This window comes from Alligator sinensis, unplaced genomic scaffold (genome assembly GCF_000455745.1).
Source record: "Alligator sinensis unplaced genomic scaffold, ASM45574v1 scaffold603_1, whole genome shotgun sequence".
Classification (NCBI taxonomy): Eukaryota; Metazoa; Chordata; order Crocodylia; family Alligatoridae; genus Alligator; species Alligator sinensis.
In genome coordinates this window covers 33,206-52,837 of record NW_005842853.1, presented here as the reverse complement: position 1 = coordinate 52,837, position 19,632 = coordinate 33,206, and the positions used below count along the sequence as shown (strand labels likewise).

The 19,632-nt window shown below is 44.3% G+C and overlaps 1 long non-coding RNA gene across 1 annotated transcript in view; it reads right to left on the bottom strand.

The window, feature by feature from the left end:
- Positions 1-19,180, bottom strand: part of LOC102374519 — a 25,554-nt gene extending 6,374 nt beyond the window's left edge. Inside the window, exon 1 of the long non-coding RNA XR_325151.3 lies at positions 19,031-19,180. This is a non-coding gene — a long non-coding RNA (uncharacterized LOC102374519). The remainder of the gene's footprint in view (positions 1-19,030) is intronic.
- Between the last annotated feature and the right edge of the window lie 452 nt (positions 19,181-19,632).

Here is a 19,632-nt window from a genome sequence, read left to right as displayed (position 1 = left end):
GCCGTGTGGGCGGGGGGGGGGGGGGTGACGAATGCCAACCAGTGGTCGTCAAGCACCCGCAGACACCACCTGCAGCAGCGGTTGCCAGCAGCATAGACCGCCTGCAGACACAATGGTGTTGGTGAGCGGCGAGCACCCAGTCGCCACTGGCAGTGGCCGTGTTGCCTTTTCACAGGGGGTGCACCGCCATGCTCAGGAGGTGCACATGCACCCCCTACTCATCACCAATAACCACATAGTAGCATCTTGGCACAGTTTGCGCCATGCAATGCCACTGTGCAGTTGCTGACTGCCCAGTAGCCTGACATCTCATGTAGATGCACCCTGTATGTAGGAAAAAAACTCAGAATACTTGATTACAAAACAGACCAGCTTTCTAGCACACTTCTACCAAGTTTCCATTGGTAAATCAAGCAGTTATGCTTGCTTCTTGCCCATTGCCAAGTAGTTTCTTTATGTGCATCTACAAGATGGCTGGCTTCTAAATAGGAGTCATTCATAGTGGCAGAGAGAACCCTTAGCTAACAGAAAAAGCATAATTCAAAACTTCAGGGAATCAGTTCTTTGCCATTGTTTCCCCAGAAATGGAAATCAATGTCCATACCCAAGCTAACCTTTGCTTCAGAAAACTGATTACTAATTTCATTCTTTCACATGCTGAGCAAAACAAAGAGACTCTAGTCCCCATCTGAACTCAGACCATCAATGACAATTCCCGCTAGGGCAACTTGTTTAAAAAAAAAAAAAAAAAAGATTCCACATTAGAAAAGAATGGTTACCATGAACACCCCTCTGCATAATGTTAAGCATTTTTCCTGCTCTTAAGTACACTGTTTTTTTTAAAGCAGCACAATCTGAATTCCAAAAGGAAGGGAAGTGTAGACTTCTTCCTAAGAGCTTCTTAATAAGACATTATTTGGGGTGCTACTAATTTCACAGGGTCTACTAGGTTCAGTGCCAGAATAACTACAAGAAAATACACTCTCATACAATGTTTTTTCCCCCAGTAATACATTCCCAAAGGAATCCAGGGTCTTCTCTTCCTCCAAGTGACATCAATGAGAGTTTGCTGTTGACTTCATTGGGAGCAGAATTAGATGCAATTCATGTACTGATCATTTTAAATGGCAATATTTTTTAAACTTTAACCAAGAAGAAGCAAAAGGACCAGATTTTTAAAGGCATCTAACAGAGCAGACGGGCACCTAATGGATCTTGAACTGAATGGGAATTTGATGCCTAGTGAAATATTTAAAGCACCCACGTGCCTGTCTATTTTTCTGGTAGCTGAATCCCTTTGAAAGTTTGGCTCAAAGTTACCACCAAAATTTTTAAGAACGTATATGGAATACACTAAGCATAGCATTAGTCATGCTTGCTGTAGCATAATCTTTTTATGTATAGAGCAAAGCCTTCTTATACCATTGTTTTGTGTGTTTCAAAAAGTTCTGTTTGCACATTTACAAAAGCTCAAATTTTTCCTCTGTGTTTTGATTCACAATTCTATTGCTTTTTTTGGTTTCTTATTCAGATAATATCTGATATTTCTCCTGACCCAAGAGCTAGAGTACAAATCCAGATCAGAACCCAGGAGTACAATAAGGAGTCAAGGGCTCTGCCTACCCCACCACTCAATCCTTCTTAAGTGGAACAAAAAAATGGAGTAGTTCTGGTCACTCCACAGCCTGAAAGTTCACATAAAGAATAACGAAGTGCATGTTTGTCACAGGCTGGCTAGGCACTGCGAGTATATCAGCCATTAGGCTTCTGGGTTCGGGATCAAGGAGGCAAGTCGGGAGTGAAGGAAAGGCATTTTTACTTATAGCTTAGCATACAACAGTTAAACAGAAAGGTTAATGCAACAAACAGATAGTACAGTAATAAAGAGGTAATAGTGAATTATAACAACAAATAGATAGAATGACAAAGAGTTCCCACATGGGGTTGGCAACTTATCGGCAGTCCCTCTATGCCAGGTGCATGCCAAGTTGTTCCAGCGAAGTCAGGTGTCCCCAATCAATGCTGTCCGAGGGGTCACCGGGAAGATCCCTTGGTCAGGATCCGGTCCTCACTCACACTGGGAGTTCGGGGTCCAGGCTTGGTACAGCAATGCTCCTTCTACCTGGTCACTTGACATGTGCATTCCTTTATGCCTTATCTTATGCTAATCTGTTGGCTTTAGAGCCACTCACAATCTTGCCCTATAGCTGTTACCCTATGGGATTAAAAAGTGTTAGAAATTATCATGAAAGGTTACCGCCCAAACTCAGGTTCACCCAATAAGCAAATTACACCACATTAATTTGAGGTTTGAAATTAGCATTACTCTGCCCAAGCTCAACCCCTTGGTTTCTTAATCCTTGGAATGTGCTAATTATATTAGGTGGTCAGATCTTGTTATGGCTGACATTTAAAAAACCTGTTAGATCAGCTAATATTGTGGTTCTGCTTATTTTTGGGGCCCAGTCAGTCCCATAGTAGTTAAGGGTCAGAAGGGACCTAAATAGATCATCTAGTCTGACCCCTTGCCACTGGCCGGAGCACACGCTGGGATCACATGACCCTAGACAGGTGTTCATCCAACCTCTTTTTGAATTTACCCAAGGAAGGAGCAAGGACTGCTTCCCTAGGAAGTTGGTTCCAGATCCTAGTCACCCTAACAGTGAAATAGTGCCTCCTACTCTCTAACCTGAATTTATTCTCCAGCAACTTCTGGCCATTGTTCCTTGTCACCCCAGGTGCTCCTGGGGGGAATAGGACCCTTCCTATTTGCTGCTGATCTCCCCTAACAAGTTTGTAGGCAGCCACCAAATCCTCCCTCAGCCTCCATTTACTGAGGCTGAACAGGTTCAGGTCCCTCAGCCTCTCTTCATAGGTAGAGGGGGAGTATCACCTCTCTGGACTGGCTTGAGATGCATCTTTGGATGCACAAGGTGCGGTTGGCTTTGCTGGCTACGGTCTGGCATTGGTGGCTCATGTTCATCTTGTAGTCAATAATGACTCCAAGATCCCTTTCCACCTCTGTGCTCCCCAGCTTGTATGCGTGTTGTGCATCCAAAGATGCATGTTGTGGATTCCTTCTCCCCAGGTGCAGCACCCTGCACTTATCCACAATGAAGTCCATTCTATTACCATCCACCCACTTGGGTAGTCCGTCTAAATCCAATTGCAGCCTCTCTCTCCCTTCGAGCATGCTTACCTCTCCCCACATCTTGGTGTCATCGGTAAACTTGGACAACGTGTTTTCCAGCCCCTCATCCAAGTCCCTGATGAAGATGTTGAACAGTGTAGGCCCCAAGACCAAGCCCTGGGGGACCCCACTATTCGCATCCTGCCAGGTCGAGTATGACCCAGCCACCACCACTCTCTGGGTGCGCCCCATCAGCCAATTTCTAACCCATCCAACTGTGTAGGCATCAATGCCACAGTCGCCCGATTTATTAATGAGAATGGGGTGAGAGGCAGTGTCAAAGGCCTTCTTAAAGTCCAGGAAGACTACATCCACAGCGACACCATCATCCAGGGATTTAGTTACCTGGTCATAAAAGGCCATCAGGTTGGTCTGGCAGGACCTGCCTTTGATGAACCCATGTTGATTTCCCCTGGGCATGATCTCCCCTGCTGGCCCCTCACAGATGTGATCCTTGAAAAAATTTTCAAGGATTTCCCCCCCCATGATCAGTGCAAACAGTTAGATTCAAACTTTGGTTAAATTGTGACAGACGAATTCCATTTGTGGGTTGCAAACTTGCAAGCTTTGCATTAGCTAATCTCAACTGCTAGACAACTGCCTGGATGTCTCCAAGAGCATATATTTATTGCTCATGATAGTAACCCCTCTGGTTCTGGCCACCACACATGTTTGAACATAAAAGTTCTCATTCCTGAAGCCTTTGTTTTGCTGGAAAGTGACATTTCTGCTATCAGCAACCTAGGGATCCTGTTCTTACCTTCCTTTAATGGGAAGACAAATTAAATAATTGAACATGTGCATGTGGCAGTCTTGCCAGAGGCGGTCCGGCTTGACAATTTGAGCCAGATGGCTCCGGCTGATTGGACGGGCATTCTCCTTCCCCACCAAGCAAGAGGAGGAGAGAGGCTTGCCCCACCCTGACCTAAGTGGTGAAGTGAAAAAGAGGACCAAGGGGGAACTACCCCTTCAGGCTTTCCCATTGATCCATTCCCAATCTGGGGGCAGAGCCTTGAGAAGGAATAAAAGCCCATGTGCTGAGCACACAAGTGGCTTCAACTAAGGACGATGAAGATGGGCTACAGAACAGCTAGTAAGAGCTGACCAGCAGGGCAGAGCAGTTGCCCCAGAAGTGGCCCCAAGACACCCGTGCCGAGTGGGAGGCAGCAGATGGCTGCGTCCCAGCCCCACCATGGGAAGAGCTGCGTCATCAGTGCACAGATCAATGCATGGAAGGTCCAGGAGCGGATGGGGCCTCAGCAGCTTCACGAGGCAGTATTAGTCCTCAACCATGCACAAGGCAGGAGCCCTTGATGCACAGGGCTGGAGAGCTGAAGGGTTCAACATGGCTACAAGAGGCAGTTCAGATCCCCAAACCTGTTGGAGGCAGGTGGCCCCTTTGGTGCACAGGGGGCAGAGAGGCTGAGTGGCTGCGCAAGGCAGCTTGGGCCTTTCTGCAGCAAGCAGCAACTAGACAGGTTGACCACCCTAGTGAGGGAGGACACCCCACATTCAACCCACAAATAGAGATGAGCCTAGCCCTTCAAAAGCTGCTGGATGTTGTGAGTTACCTAGGAAGGGGATTTTCACAGGGGAGGAGGGGCCCTCCACATTTTGGGTAATCAAAGGGAAGCCCCTGATGGGGAGGGTTGGCCATTCACCCTTGGGGGTAGAGAGGAATCTAGGGCCCCCTGTTTGTTAAAGGGGGTTTCCATGGTTACAGGCCTCCTCCTAGTCAGGCAGCCTAGGAGGGTGATGGTGTTCCTTTTAGGTAATGGAATCCTTCTCCTGGTACCATTTCTTCTTTGGGCACAGCTGCTGTGCCATTGTTGAGTTTGGATTCCTCATGTTGTTGGGATTTTTGCATCCTTACTGTTGTATTATAAGAGGACTGTAAGCTGGTCTATTTAGTCTGCTAGTGGGGTCTGCTAGCACAGCCTCAACTCTGTATCTGAATTCATTGTATTGGTTATCTCATTGTGTATGTTCAGTTATTGTCCCATCACTACCAGATTTTCATTTGTTGATTTACTGCCTAACCTGTGTTTTATCATTAAGTGTTCCCCGTCTGCTGCCTGGAGGGCCATTTTGAAGGCAGGGGCTACATACTGACCAGGATTTTTTGTACAAACATATTTATATGTATATGTATGTAGCTTTGGAGAGGGGGGGTGGGGGGGGCGCATGTTTGCACAGTTAAACCTGTAAGTAGTTAAGTATCACTGGGAGTCCTTGGTCTCTGGGAAGGGGGGCGAGCTGCCCTGCAGCTAGACAGTCACACCTCCACAGCACACATGCACCCATTGGCATCCCTTCAATTGAAGAGGGGGGTACCACCCACGTACCACCCAGGGTGACATACATTTAATGTTAGTTAAATGGCTAGCTAAAGGTATTCAGGGGGTGAGGTAAAGCAAGCCAGCTGGCTACTGATTGTCAAGGCACTGTCCAATGTTAGTGTCATTAGTGCCATTACAGTATAAACTAGAGGACACTGGTCTGCTTATAACTGCGAGAGACTGGAGCCACTCCCAGTACTAGTCTTTCACTCCATGTGACCACAGCAGTGACAATGTGGGGGCTCCTAGACTGAGAAAAGGGACATCCATAGTTGCTCAACATTGGCTGGTAGGCATAGCCCCTACTATAGTTTTTATTTGGGGCAGATTCTCCTTTAGGAAACCAGCAATTCCATTAGCACACATCACACATGCAATTGTTAAAGAAGCATCATTATGTTTCAGGCCACTAACAGCAGGAGCATTAAAATGTTCAAAATCATGTGCAAGTAAGTGCATATTATTAATTGCAAGTCAATGTTGATTGAATTAAAAACTACTAGTACAGCTGCCAATTTTAACAGCCCTTCTTCCATTATCCACACTTAATTCAAAAATGCAATGTTCCAATACCTGCAGTATTTCCAAGGGTCACATCCAGACCAGAAAAATAATCAAATGTCATGTTTCATGCACAGGCCCATAGGGTCTTTCCACAGTTCAATATAGATAATTTTTTTTCACAGTTTACCATGTCCATGAAACTATCGAGTTTGGCCTAACAGAAAAAAGTAACAATGAAACACTTATCCAACCAACAGTGTCAATCTTTTATTCCATCATTGGAATAATACACCGGATTCTAGCCAAGGTTTTGAAATAGGACACAGGATTGTAGGAACAGGAGTGGAGGGACAGGAAGTGTTTGAAGGGGTTGAGGTTGCATTGGGGAAGAAGAAGAGAAGAGAGAAGCACTTACACTTGGTAAATATATTTCCTTAAATCCACTACCCCGTATTACAGCCTAAGAGCTTGGCTGCTGCCAGAGCTACTGATACTATTACTATTGGATGTTATTAGGCCATTTAGTGCGTGTTACTGGCCCAACATATTTGCATTTTATCCAGCCCTCTTAAGGCCCTACCTCTGGTCCCATTTAACTTGATTCTTTCAGTCCCCCCGGTTTCTTATTTTGAACCGGAGTATGAATAATGCTGCTGCTCTTGCAGTATTTCCTCCTAGAATATGTCAGAAGACACATAACCATAACAATGACTCATGGGCCTTTTGAAAAACTATATGCCAGTGTTCTTTGGTTAGGCTGTATAATTTTTGTTTCACAGGTTCTACATAAGCTACTTAGTATATGTATTTAAATTATTTCATGGAATCATAGCCCATCACATAAAGAAAGACTCAGCTTCTGGTACCGAGATGCATCTTGACTCCCTTTGTGCTGGCTGATCTCCAATATCTTTCATTTTTTCTAATAATTGGGGCCTATGGAATATGCAATTCTTGAGTAACAGCAGATAAAGCTTTCTGTGGGTTTGCTAGCTTTCAGAGTCAGTGGGGAAGACATCCCAACCAAGGACACTGGCTCCTCATAGTGAAACAAGCTAATCAGTTCTGTAAGTCAGCCACCTCATCTGAAGGCTCATCATACTCCTGCTGAATATCTTCACAGCTTTTAACTTTAACCAGAAAAGGTGTCTGTTGCTGCTACTGCCTGTACTTTTAAACAGTTTTGTTAGGCATCTTTTTATTTTTGTAGTAAATCTATTTTGGCTCATTAAATAAATAATTTGCCTGTGGAGGGTTCCAATCCCTAGGCAACGACTTTAGAGTAAAAGAGCACTTTTTTTTTTTTTTTTTTGAATGCAAAAAAACACCACACCACACTCTGAAGTCACATCATCACTCACCAAGCAAGCTTGATGGTTCTGAGTCACAGCACCAGAGGCATAATTACCTCATTTAACACCTAGGGCTTGGGGAAGGGGGTATGCTGACCACTGTAGATTTGGGGGGGGGGGGGGGGGGGGAGGAAGGAGGGGGAAAAAAGCCTTATCTGCCTTGGCTCTCTGTATACTGAAGACAGCATCATCTTCAGGGACAGCATCCCCATGGCATGGGCATCCTAGGATCCTCCCCTGGTGCCCATTCACATCCCATCCATGCCCTCCAGATATGCTATTGGGTGCGGGGTTGTGCCTGCTGTAACAAACTCTCAATGAGGGGCCCAATACACTGCTCCTATGGCTGGGCAGCACAGTGATGCCCCTGCTGTGACAGATTCTTGTGTTCCACACAAGACACAAGTAGCTTTGGCTCTTTTCCCTCAGTTCCACTGGGTAATTTCTGATCCCCCTTGGAATAGTCTGGTAATGAATTTCATTCTTGAATTCTTTTGTTCACTCCCTTTCAGGGCCTGGTACTATTCCTTCCGATTTCAAACAGAGTATACCATATCTTTGCAAAGGTATCAGACACTGACAGGTTGTGCAACTTTAGGGCTTCAAAGTTTTGTGGGATTTTTAGCAGTCAATCCTTCCCAGTCATTCTAATGAGACCTAGGCTTCTGGTTCAGCCAATAAATGACTCTAAGATACAGTATTATTGGGTTGGACAGACAGATGAATGAAACCCACCTAGCCAATTGCCTCTGGTTTGACACAGGTGTGCATTTTGTCCTCAGTGTGATCTGCCACATTTAACTTCCAGCCCTGTTATGATGTGTACACACACACACACACACACACTTTAAGAATTTTTGTTCCTAGGCACTATTTGAAAAATTAGAGTAGAGTTCTTTATAACCATTGAAGAATGATAGTTTACTTCCCCAGGAATTGTGGTGTCTACCCCTGCAGCAAGAAAGAAGGGACTGCTTCCTGCAGAAATCCAATCTTAGATGGCTCAGTTACCTGCCTATAGGACACGTACACACCTGACACCTCTTAGAGATGCTTTTAAATGGGTGAAATACTTCTGAAATGAATAAATATGCACTCTTGCAAGTTAGAAGGAGGGAGGGAAAGTCATGGAGGTGGTGGAAAGAAATACTGAACACAACAGCTATGCTGTCATTTTGGGACAGAGCTGCCTTGAGTATTAGCCCTGGGACTAATAGTTGAGGAAAATACAATGTGCTTAAGGGTGTTTATAACACCTGCATACAAAAAGCCACATAATAGTCAGAGGTGGGACAAGGCTTTACAGGGAGAGAGAAGGACATATCCTATTACAAGATGTCAAACCACCAGCTGATAGCCAAGCACTCCCATTGAACTGAAAAAACAAGATGGATTTTAATATAAAATCTTGATAGCATAACCCAAATCCTTTGCAATACAGCTTAGTCTCCCTAATTGTGCAAATCTCACTTCTGCAGTGAGATCTGTTTATGTTTTTGGTAGCTTTGAGGAGGGTCCCACCCTATGGTCCAACCCACTTGTAAGCTCTTTCCCAGCCCCACCTCACCTCCAGTCTCTCACCTGCCACAACTTTGATGTTATCTAGTTTGTTGTTGGAGCTGGCAGTCCCTGGGGTCAGGGGTAACTTTGCTGGTTGTCTTGCCTGCCTGGCTATACCAGCTCCCCCACCTGGCACCTGTGCTCTCCCTCAAGTGCTTCCTTTTAAGGGAGGTCTCCCACAAGCTTCTGAGCACCTGTCAGGGCTTCAGCTTTCTCAGCCTTGGCCCTTATTTTCTCTGGCTGCACCCTCAGTCTCAGCTGTTCCAACTTCCTACAGCAGGGGTGTACCACCCACGCATCCCCGCTCATGGCTTCCAAAATTTAATGGAACAATTTTTTTTTAATGTAGCCCCCATCAAAACATTTCACAGAAACATGTCAATTATAGCAAAACTTTCCATGAGAAAAAAAAAAATCATAATGAATCATTCCAATTCTAGTTTCATTTTGTTCACATCAAAACATTTCATTTCATTAAGGTAAAAACATTTTGTTTTGACTTCCTAATTCTTGTTTCATGTTTTTGTTCCAATTCTCTCCTTTTTCATGTTTATTATAATGGAATATTTAAATATCATATCTAACAGCATTACTTTTGATGTCCATATTTCAACATGTTCAAAACAAAACACCACTTCAATATTTCCAAATTGGGTGCCTCTACATGAGACACTGTGTGAGGCTTTGAACAGAGCTTCGGATCCGGAGAAGCTTTGGATGCTTCGGGGTCCAAAGCAGCATGTCCGGGTTGAAGCGCTAGCCTCATTAGGCTTCCCGAAGCGGTTCGGAGCTGCCTTGAAGATCCAGAATTCTTCAAAGCAAAACTCATGTCACATCTAGGCATTACAACATAGGTGGGTGAAAACTGCAGGGGTGGTAGCTCTTACTGAGGCCACAAAGCCTGCCAAGTTTCAAGAAGATCAGTGCAGGGGTTTGGGGAAAAACTGCCCCTCAAGCTACAGACAAGCAAAAAACTCATGCCATGGGTGCTTGTGGGACTGACTGTTTCTGGCTTGGGGTGGGGAGGGGAAACTGCAGGCCTGGCTGCTAAGATACTGTGTTCCCAGTCAATCAATCATGATTCACTCAGGCACCAGCTCAATACACAAGAGCTAGCTACTACATAATGACTTAATGAGCATCAATTAGCACCTACAAAACCAGGCTAAGGAGCAGAAAGACTCAATACAGACAATCAACTGCCCCAAGTCAGAGACAGTCTTGGCACGTTTTGCCTGTCAGCAGCTAGGGGTGCAGGGCCCCAGAACCCCCCTGCACCCATCTCCTCGACAGCTGGCAGGCATCATGGCCGCAGCAGGGGCCACCATCCCTGCAGCTGTCACCCTGCTGCGCCTTAACACAAACAGTGTCAGCCATGGCACAAGTTTTGCTTGTCTGCAACTTGAGGGGTAGTTCCCCCCCAAACCCCTGCATTGATCTTCTTGAAACCTGGCAGGCTTAGTGGCCTCAGTAAGAGCTACCATCCATGCAGTTTTGACCCCCCTGTGGTGTGTGACATAGCTGTGACATGAGTTTGGCTTTCAAGAATTTGGGGTAGTTTCCCCCAAACCCCTGCACTGATCTTCCTGAAACTTGGCAGATTTCATGCTCTCAGCAGTGGCTACCATCCCTGCAAGTTTAATCTAAATTGGACAAAAAACAAACAAAGTTAGATATTTTATTGTTTCCCCATTATACCCTATGGCTAGATCTCCAAGGCTTCGGAGCCGCTTTGGCTGGATCGAGGCGGAAACCTGGTCTGGAGCTCCAGATCACATCACTGCCATCCGAAGTGGCCAGATCCAAAGCTGGATCGGATCACTGCTGACTCACATAGGCCTACTACTCAGTAGTGCCAGTTACTACACATTGATTTAGTACTTGGTTATCCACTACTAAACTTAATGTGCAGTAACTATGATGCATTAATGAACATGTAGACACACCCACTGAGAAATTAAATTTTGGTTTGAATTGGGACTGAAAACAAGTGTTAAATAATTGAAGTTTGCCAAGGAACAGAACTTCTGTTTACTAACAGAAGCCTGAAGACTACTGTTCCAAGCTCTTAACAAGAAAAAAAAAGTGGGATTTCTTTCAACAACAAAAAATCTAGCAACTTTTTTTTTTTTCCCCTTCATTTAATGCCATAAATCAACACACTGGATAAATGTCTTACATTGGTTCATGATCACAGCAGGCATGGATCACAGCACGGGGTGGGGGTGCTTCATTGGTACAGCTCCACCCCTCTTTGATTCCTGTTCCATCCAAAATTTAAAACCAACTACCTGGCAGTGGCAGCAACTTTTCTATTCAGGCAGCAGTGATTTGACTTCATCTACCTGATCCCTTCAAAGCTCTTCATTTCACAAATGTTAACAACCTTCCCTCCATTAAAAAAAAAAAAAAAAAAAGAGAGAGAGTCTTAATGCAACATTAGTCTAGCCATCTTCCTTCAGCAATTCTGCTGTCTGTTTGCTGCTCCTGATAATGTAGCTCCTGTTTAACAACCTTCAGACTGTTCTGAACTCTAGCTAAAAACATTAAAATCAGGTGTGCAAAAAACTTTCAGTGGAACGGGAGCACTGTCAAGATGCTCAAGAATGCTTACTTCAGTGAATATGAATATTCCATCCAGGAAGAGCACACACCAACTGCTGAAGCTTCCTTAGCCTGACGAAGGGTTTTTGAACCCGAAAGCTTGCTTAATAACCAGTCTCCAACCATTTGGGTTGGTCTAATAAAAGATATCAAATTCACCCAAGAAACTTTGTCTGCCTATGAATGAGATATACATTTATTCCTAATGATGACTAAAGAAATAGCACCTTTTGAATGTTTGTGCCTAGTTTATTTTGTTTTTAATATACAACATATGATATAACAAATTAATGTATGTTCCAATAAAGTTATAGTTGTTTATGCTTCAATCTTAAACTGAATAATACAGCCCTAGGTCCCTACCATGTTAGAAAAGCTTATTGTTGATTTTTACCTGGAGACAAGTGTTGTTTTGTATGTGGTGATGCACCTCACCACCTGCACTCCCCTTTTCAAAATCTTAGATCCACCCACGATCATAGGCATTATAGAAAAGGCAATTTTTAGAAGGGAGGCACATAAGACAGGGGGCACCTAGCTCACCGAAGTGCAGAGGCTGTTTCATGGATAAGAGCAACATGGCTGAAATCCAGAAAGCTGGACTAGAAGGACATGATTAGGGTGGCATAATTCATACAGCAAGTTTGGGAATGGAGAAGGCACCAGCAGGAGCAAGACGCAAGGTGCTGACCACAGCAGGATAATTCAGGGGGTTTAAGATGAAGATAACTCATTACCAAAGGGGAACCAGCAGAAGGATTCAGAGAGGGTAGTAAAATGACCTAAAACTAGCAGTGCTCAATCATTTTGCAGGCTAGATCTAGCCATCGAAATGACTGGATCCAGCCCACAGCATAGGGGGATCAGCAGCCAGCAGCTCAGCCCAACACATCCCCCATCCTGCCCTGCTGATCCCCTCCCCAGCCCTTCCTGATTTTTGTCCTTCCCCGCCCCCACCCCAGGCCTGAGACAAATGGTATTAATTCAGAGCAGCTGTGTTTTGGATAGACTAGTTGCATCTGAAAAGGTTCATCTAGAACCAGCTCTATAGCAATCCCGGGACCACCAAGAAACAAGATCCACCTAACTCACTCCCACCATCACTTTCTGGAGCATGCCAGGGATGATTTCAAGATCTCAGATTTGGTTATTGTTCTGAGAATGGCACTAGGCACACCCATAGCTGCTTTAACATCCACCACATGACACATTTCAGCAGATGACACATGTAGATTGAGTGGGAGCAAGTGACTGAGGCTTGTTTCTCAGCATCAGTCTCTAGATCACCAAGGGAATCATGTAAGCGAATCAGGAAGTCCAAACAGGGTGAGGCTTACAGTAGTTAAGACAGAAGTTAAGGATTTTTCCTGTTATGTAAAAAGTAAATACTATCTGATAGTACCATTAAGTGTAATGGCTTTAAAAAAAAAAAAAACAAACCACACAACACACCACACAAACAAATAAACCCTGTGCTTAGCAATGACCCTATCCAAAACCCTCTGAAAAATGCATGAAAATATCTGCATTACATTCAGGGACCCTTAAATGGCACAGATAAAGGATTGATAGGATCCGATACATGAGCCACTCAATCAGGCTTCCTGCCATGTCACATATGCATAGCAAGGGGGTGTGATTGTGGTATCCAGCATCAGAATGAATCAGGATTTATTGCGGGTGCAGGGAGAGCCTGAAAAATCAGCATCCTGGGCTCCCCCTGCACCAGAAAGTAGCAAGATCTTGCTACTAGGAACTCCCTCAGCTAACAGGAAAATGGTCCATCTGAGCCCCATCAGCTAATGGGGCTCCCAGCTATGGGGGAGTGCCTGGCCACACATTCACTTAATGGTGTTATAAAGTTGTTGCACATTTTTTTATGGAATAAAATTGTGGTTTATTCCTTGTTTTATCATGCCACTAATTAAGTGAACATGTAGCTGGGTCACAACTTAAAATGTGATTAACAGATTAATCAGGTTTAAATGTAATGTGTAGATGGGACCTCACTCACATTAACAGCTGCACCCAATACAGTCGTGACAGAAGTTGTAATTTAGAGACACTTCCTTACTTAAAAAGCTAAGGGAGTTCAGCATTGGGAGATGATCCTTGAGGGGAGACAGATCAAGGATCTGCAGAGGTTGCCTACCGCTTCATAATAAAGTTCATTGTTTAGGTCTTCTCATTCATGTATGTCTGATTATTGAATCTGGGGATTGCTACAAATACATCATCTCAAAAGGTGAACAAATGGAGCAATATAGAGCTCAAGTCTACTTGCCAATTTGAGCCAACTCAGATATGTTATTATGATCTGGTTCAGACAGTTTTACATATTTGATAAATCATCATCTCCCAGCTCTGTGTATAACCAAGACAAAAGGAAGTTTGGGGAGAGAGAAGAAAAAAAAAAAAAAAACCCATCTTAGTGCAAGCTGTGCTCTCATTAGTAGTTACCAATAGACACAATCAATCATCAGGAAGACAGATGCATGGGACTTGCTCATTCAAGACAATCATAAATGCCAACTGGAAAATTCTCCTATCAACAGATTCTGGACCATCTAAGTTTTGCCTCTTTCAAAAAATTGGATTAGCATGTATAATGAGCAAATCAGCTACCAGCGTCCAGGTGTCATCAGACAAGGTGACACTAACTCAGTTGTGTGCAAATAAGAATTTATGACAGTTATGAATAAACTAAGTCATAGGGGGACTCTGCCATTGCCCCACAACCCCCACTGCAGTGACTATGGCTAAAAGTTGATGGCAATAGTACAGTCTTCACTTTGAATTTTCCAAAAGGTATCACAAACTGTCTGTGTTTTGTTTCTAGCATATTTTACCACACATCATTGTCACCTCTCATTAGGGAAGAGCTCAAATCACTAGACCAGAGTCTCTGCTCAGTGATGCATTACCACAAATCTGAGAGCCAGTGATTATTCTATTAGCTGCCCCTTGTAATATCCCAGCCCTACAAGTTCATTTCCCAAACTTGGAAGCTGCCCAAACAGATGTCAGGTGATAAATGCCTTTGGATTGTAAATCTATTTTTAAAATGGGAAGAAAAAAATTAATCAAGAAACAGAATTAAGGCAATTAGGAGATCAGATCAGTTAGAAAAAATGGACTGGGAATGACTGTTAAAAGTAGGCAACCATTGATCCTCTGGATCATGGTGTACATGTAAGTAGTCTAGACATGTGCCTGATGAATCCGCTTGTGGCTGACATGCCCAGTTCGAGAGTGACACAGCTTGTTACAGGTTTCACAGATCCATGTGCTGTCTGAATTAGAGTCCGAGTTTACAGCATACTGCTTTCTTCTTTCTTGCTTTGCTTCCATTCCCTGGATCAGAGTTGCTTCATGTTGAGCTGCACCCAGTGCCAGATGTTCCCTCCAGATTAGATGGGATTATGTGCACTCCTTCCTGCTTTCTACATTGATGCTGAACAACTTCATTACATTTTTTGAGTACACGCTGTGGTACTGCCATAGAGGGCAAGCCCACTTTCTAGTGCCATCTAAATTCTTGCTATACGAAATATTCTTGGGGATACCGTTTCTCCTCATTCTCCCGACATGGCCAAGCCATCACAACCTCCTGTTCTAGATAGTGGTTTCAAAGTGTCAGTCCTGCATGCTCCAGCACCCTTGTGTTTGGCATTTTGTCTTCCTACCTTATTTTCAGGATTTTTCACAGGCATTCAATATGGAAGCTATTCAGTCTCCTGATGTGCCTAGCATATATAGTCCATGTTTCTGAACCATAAAGCGGATATGACTGTAAACTACATCCAGTTGGAGGGCCTGGTGGCAATGTGGTGGGGATACTCGTGGCAGGCTAGTGCCTATAAAATACCACAATGTTGAAACCTCCAGAGTAAGGCGAGTATAGTGCACCTCAAAACCCTAGACTAAGGGACATCATCCTGACAGAAACGTCTTCTCTGAAGTGTTAGGCAGTCAGCAGCAGCTCTAATCATAGAAAGTTAGGGCTAGAAGGGACCTCAGGAGGTCATCTAGTCCAACCCCCTGCTCAAAGCAGGACCAGCCCCAACTACATCATCCCAGCCAAGGCTTTGTCTAGCCAGGTCTCTAAAAACTCCAAGGGTGGAGATTCCACCATCTCTCTGGGTAACCTGTGTCAGTGTTTTACTACCCACCTAGTGAGAAAAGTCTTCCTAATATCTAACCTAAACTTCCCTTGCTAGAGTTTGAGACTATTACTCCTTGTTCTGTCATCTGCCACCACTAAGAACAGCCTAGCTCCATCATCTTTTGAACCCCGCTTCAGGTAGTTAAAGGCTTCTATTAAATCTCCTCTCAGTCTTCTCTTCTCCAAACTAAATAAGCATGGTCCCCTCAACCTCTCCTCATAAATCATGTGCCACCTCACCATTTTCATTGCCCTATGCTGGACTCTCTCCAATTTGTCCACATCCTTTCTATAGTGGGGGGCCCAAAACTGAACACAGTACTCTAGATGTGGCCTTACCAATGCTGGATAGAAGGGAATAATCACTTCCCTTGACCTGCTGGCAACACACCTACCAATGCAGCCCAGTATGCCGTTAGCCTTCTTTGCAAGAAAGGCACGCTGTTGGCTTATATTCAGTTTATTGTCCACTGTAACCCTCAGGTCCTAATTTATTGCTCTCTGGCAGGCGCTACAACCCTCAAGCTGCTGAACATCCAGATTCAAGTCTGGCGTTTAGACTGTGTCAGTGGTGTAAAGGGGGGGATGATAGGTATAGGGCAGGCTCCACTCCACCATATTCTTGCCTAGGCATATGCATCAAAGGTCTTGGTGTAAGAGTTGCAGGAATCCATAACAGGCATAAGAAACTATTAAAAATAAACCAACAATATATGAAAAAAGGCATGGTTATAGTCCTCTCCATTTCAACCCCCTTTCGAACTGAAAAAAAGATGTGATCTCCCTAGCATTGCCAGGATCATTGTTGTTATATTCTAGCCATTTCACCAACCTCTTTTTCCTTTTAATGCCATTTAAAAAAAAAAACAAAAACAAAAACAAAAAAACATCTCCTTAAAAGGTGTGTCCAAACACAACTCTCCCAGTGGCGGCAACATCATTATTGGAACATTCAAAGAACTGCCACACCAAAGTATCAAATAGCTCAAGGTCAGCAGTTAACAGCACAGTGAGACATATGAAAAGAGCTGCCTGAAAGGGCATTTGTCAGATATGCACTATGGTATACAGTTTACATTCAAATTGAGGACATTTTGTATGGAAGCAGGCAGCCAGCATCTCTTTGCCGCTCCCTTTTCATTTTAAACCCTTTGGTCAGGGAAAGAAAGATATTTGTTTCAACTTAAAGTCTTCCACCCACATCTTCAAAACTAATAGGTAATGCTTTCATTCCCAGCAGCCAGGCATGTGAAATTAACCAAAATTGGCTCCAAGTCAGCAAATTAGAAATTTCTGAGCAACACCAAAGTAATACACTTAAGAAGCAGAGGCCTGGTGCTGAGCTAGTCACTGCAAATCGGTGAGATTTTGCCTCCTCCATTATAAAATAAGTGGGATTTCAAAGTCTAGTCTAGTAAAAGCCTGGGGTGGATTAATTTATCACTTACGGATTAATATTGATCTTTATCAATCAATTGCTATTTTAAGGAAATGTGCATAAACTAGGCAGGAAAGGAGCCTTTAAAAGGTAGGCCTACCCTGTCAACTGATTGTGCTAGGGAACACCACGCAACTATGCCACACCTGGTATAGCCCCAAAGGATGTAATGTAGCCATCCTTAATGCAGTACAGGGCATTTGCTAATAAAGCACATCTGTACCGAGAGCCATTGGCACATGCGCAGCACCACATGAAGGGCAGATACGTTACATCTGTTTCAGAGAATCTCAAGTGCAGTGGTGTGGCATGACATGCTTGGTTGCAGCATCCCCCTGTAGCCCTTTGAAGATGTAAGTATGTCCTTACTGTCTGCCTGACTGTCACTGTATTGCTGTCTAACAATCATGGAACTGAACTACAAGAACAACAATGGGAGTACCCATTTCCTATTAGTGGGACTAAAAAATAGTTCAACACATTTAACTGAATGCAACTAAAATTCATGCCATTAGGCAAATAACCAGCTATACCAAATTCTAATTATGAAACAGAAGTGGGGGAGCAGATAACCAAGATCTTGTCCAGCTAAACAAGACATTGCACGGGCTAGATATAGCACTATGCTCTCTCCTCAGTACTTCTGGTGTGAATAACTTCTGCTAATGGGAACAGGCATTATGCACATCAATTCAACTCTTTCCTCTTATTCTGGTGTGAACCAGGAGTTGCACTGAATCCATTGCAGTCACATTAGTATTCAGTCAGCTGTAGGCAAAAGAAGAACGAGGCAAACATTTCCCCAGCACCCTGAAGGAGAACAAATATCTTGGGATTCCTCCCATTCATTTAAATATCCTATTACATAGACAAAATAGAAGAAAATGCAAGCGCTTTGCACTTATACACCCACCACTAGTGAATCTCAACATGAAATACAAGTATTTATTTAGAAAAAAAATAAACTGTGAACTTCATATCCATACAAGTGCTCTCATTACTTCAATTTTAAAAATGTGGGCTGGAAGGGACTTCAAGGAAGGGTTGTTCATTTGATCTCTGTGCTCTAAGGGAAGACCAATAAAGCTAGACCATTACTGATAAGAAGAGGTTACACAAGCATCTAACAACATCGTTGTGTGTAACAGGTTGCCCTCCCCAGCGCCATCTTTCGGATCATCCATGCCTTACGCGGGGCACCCTTGGAACTCTGCTGTCCCACCCCAATCTCCCCTGCCATGTCTTGATGGAAATTAGTATGTGAGTGGGAGACTGCCGATTATATTGGGGTCTCTCCTAGGATAGCCTGACCTCTTTTCCTCTAGCTAGGGCTCTCTATCCAAACCCACCAAACAGGGTTTGACTCCGAGGCTCTAGCTCTTCCTTCCAGTACCTGGAGGCTCTTGGCCCCCTTTTCTGTCCCTTTCTGGAGTATGGCACTCCCTGGCCCAGAGGCATGGGTGCCAGCCCCACAGCCGGGGGGGGGGTCACAAGTTCAAGACCCAGGCATAACTCCACCCATCCAAACAATAGAAAAAATATATACCTGCACCAGGCCTCCCTGGCCTTTTTTAGATCATTCCAAAACAGCACCCTTACTGGCACTCAGGCTCTCCAAATCCCTGTCTCTGTGCCCCCCTGAAAAGCTGCACCCTCACTGGCACCAGGGTCTGTGCCCCCCAAAAGCTGCCCCCTCACTGGTGCTGGGGCTCCCACTCTGGAGTGGGTCCCCAAAATGAGGCCTCCTCCATCCCCTGATAGCCTCACCCAAACCTCCAGTCTTATTCAATAACCAAAAGAAAACAAATAAACAGTCCCATCCATGGGCAATATCTGCCAGCCAAAAATGTGACTAAGGAAAGCAGTATGTCAGCTTACATTTTGCAGGGTTCATGCTTCAGCTCCCCACCATCAGCTCCAGTCCTTGCAGCAGTGCAGCTGTCACCTCTCCAGGGTTTCTATAGCTCCCCTCTTCCTGGCTTTGGACTTCTCACCAAGCCTCTCCCTGGAGCTCTGAAATGCACTCCTTCCTCCTTGGCTGCTAGCCCACTTACTGCCACTCAACCTACGGTTTTATATAGTCCTGCCTCTTCCGGTCAGCTGACTAGCCATTCCAGTTCAGCAGTTAACCCCTTCCTCACCAGCCCTCTGTGCCTAGAAGGTTCTGGCCTTATAGGGGAGTACCTTTTTCCTCGTGACAGGGTTAGGGTTTCCTGTCACATGGTGCCTACAACCTGCATATGGAGTCAGCCCCAGTGCTTCACTACCCTTATAGTTAGAAACATTTTCCTAATATTTAACCTAACTTTGCTTTTGCTGCAAACTAAATGAATTTTTTCTTGCCCTGCCCCAAGCAAACACAGAGAACAATTCATCAGAATTTTTTCTTGCCCTGTCCTCTTTAAAATATATATATATATTTTGGAAGATTATTTTTTGCCTCTGCCCCCCATCTTCTCCTTTCTAGAGTAAAGAAATAC